This window comes from Hippopotamus amphibius, chromosome 13 (genome assembly GCF_030028045.1).
Source record: "Hippopotamus amphibius kiboko isolate mHipAmp2 chromosome 13, mHipAmp2.hap2, whole genome shotgun sequence".
Lineage (NCBI taxonomy): Eukaryota > Metazoa > Chordata > Mammalia > Artiodactyla > Hippopotamidae > Hippopotamus > Hippopotamus amphibius.
In genome coordinates, this window is record NC_080198.1 from 41,036,345 (window position 1) to 41,038,961 (window position 2,617).

The following is a 2,617-nucleotide window of genomic DNA, read 5'->3' on the forward strand; positions in this document are numbered from 1 at the left end:
GGCACAGAATCTTCCAGAGGCCTGTTTCACCTGCCCTCCCTTCGTATTTACCCACCACACCCCCCTCCTGGAAGGAGCCAGGTTTAGGCTCAGAGAACTTTATGTAAGGAACATGTGGGACAGTGAGTCACCTCTGACTTCGAAGGGCCAACAGAGGTGACAGCTGAGTGCTGATGTGGTCTCCTTACCCAGCCACGCACAGCATCTTCCTGCCAAAGTGGAGTGTAACACAAATCATGCCTCCCTGCCACCTGCTCTCCAAGGGGGTGGGCAGGATCGGGCCTCATTTTGTATATGTCAGGGCCCTGTTAGCAGGGATGCATTAGTGCTGTTTGGTGATAAATCTGACAGCATCATGGCCTTGGGCAGCTGGTCCAGGCCAGAGAGGCCTGGAAGCACTGTGTGGCAGGCCTGCAAAACAGGAGAGCCTGGTTACTAAACTAGACACAGAGAGCTGCTGCCAGCATTTGAGGGAGGGACTGCGGGGGCAAGGGCCACACGTCCTATTCCTATGGGGCCAGGAAGTTGGGACTCAGTGCTGCCCCGGGGCAGAGCCAACAGAAAAAGGAGACCATGTGCATTCCTCAGTGAACGTGTTCTGAAGCATAAAGCATGGTGTGCTGGAGGACTGCCTACAAGTCAGTATTATTAGTACCAGGTCATGGAGAGTCTTTGTACCAGCTACAAAGCTGGTGCTCATGGATGCTGGGGAAAATCAGAAATCCTGCCAACCCAAAGAATCCTCTCCACATAGATGGAAAGGAAAGAAAACAGTTTTATTATTGAATAAAAATTAAACCAGATTACAGTGTGTGTCACAGGCAACCAGCTATTTGAGATTACAGAGTCAGAAGGAAAGCTTCCTAGTTTTGTACTGCCTCTCAGTTACAACCCGTTATGAACATGTACCCAAGACTAATGGTCGCTTGTCTTCCAGTAGGAGGACCTTGCAGCACCATTTGCTATGCATTCTTTCGTACCTCACCCGAGTTCACCTGCTAACTGGGGGAGCCAGTGCACTAGCTCATTGCCTTTATCTGAATTGCCTTTGTCTCTACAACAAGCAGACGAATACAGCTTAGAGCAGGTGCCCAGGCTAAACTCCAAGGTGACAGGGAGACAGGGGCAATGTTTCTATTTCAGAAAGATCTCAAAAACATTAAATACTTAAAAGACATTCCTGGGTTTTAAAGCTGCAAGAGACTTTACTTAGGCTTTGCAGATACCTGCATATCAAAGGGACAGAGTAAGGATTCACAAAGACTAGGTTTCTCATGTACAAAAGGGAGGGGGAAAGTTTCTTTGCTTTTTGGCCACCAGGAAAGCTGACTTTTTAAATTTGCCCTCACATGGGTGATGGCAAGGCACTAAGACCTGGGCAAGGCTTGGGTCTCCTTCCCTAAATTCTGTGGGAGATTCCACAGCCATTTTCCAAAAGGAAATGAATAGGGAGTTGGTGGTGACCAATGGATGACACAAGGGGAATTTCTTCCAGACCTAGAAGCTGGGAATTGCTTTCCTGCTGGAGCGGTGGATGCCTCTGGTTCAGTTAGAGGTGATGTTTTTTCAAGGAACCTGCCAGATACAGCTTGCTCTCATTTCTGTGAACAATGTCTGAAGTTCTCTGTGGGGTCCAGAGCCACTGAGATGTCCTGAGATGCATTGTGGGGACTCAGCACACAGGAAGTACCTGACCAGGTGCGAAACCAACTCTCATCACAGCCTTGAAAGGGCCACTCCATGTGCCCTTGGGGGGGTCTCTTTCTGTGGCCTCAGAGTATGCTTGGTGGGGCCCTCTTTTGACACCTAAGCCATCCCACCTCTGCGTGAAGTGCAGTCATTTCCAGCAATAGAAGATTGAAGATGTTTCCACAGTTGCTTCTGCAAACCACAGACCTTGCCCATAGCACCCCATCCCCCACCTCAAATGAAGAGTGTCATGGAGGAGGACTCATTCTCTCTGGAAAGCCAGGGGAGCTGCCAAGGTGACTGTGGAAATCACTCTGTTGCATCTCAGAATCCCCCTCCCCAAGAGAAATAATGCAGACTTGGCAGCACAGGGACTCAAAGAAAGATTCCAAGAGGAGACCGTGACTCTGTGACTCTAGGAAAAAGAGGATGTGCAGAGCAGCAGAAAACCATCATCATGGCCTTGGTGTTTTTCTTGTGAATTTTGTACCATCCTAAGGCCCAGTTCAAACACCCCCTCTTTTATGAAGCCTTCCTGTTCTCCCCCATCCCCAACTGCCTGTGCTCTTGCCAGCGTCCCACCACTTCAAATGAATAACTAAATAACTGTGATACTTTACATTTCTTTTTTACTTCAAAAGCAAGAAATGGTCCTTACAGAACATCTAGAAAAGCACAAAGAAGAAAATTAAAATAAAACGCAATCCCCACCCCAGACTTCCTAGGTGGCGCAGTAGTTAAGAATCTGCCTGCCAATGCTACTAGACCATGCAGGCTGAAGCTCTGCATGGGCTGGTTCCCAGCATAAATCCAGTGAGTCCCAAATCACTGTCCACTTCACCCCTTGAATCTAGCCTTCTGCGGTCAGGTGTAGGGGAGATCCTCCCTTTGAACTGGAAAAATGATCACATAAAGATCACACAGAGTG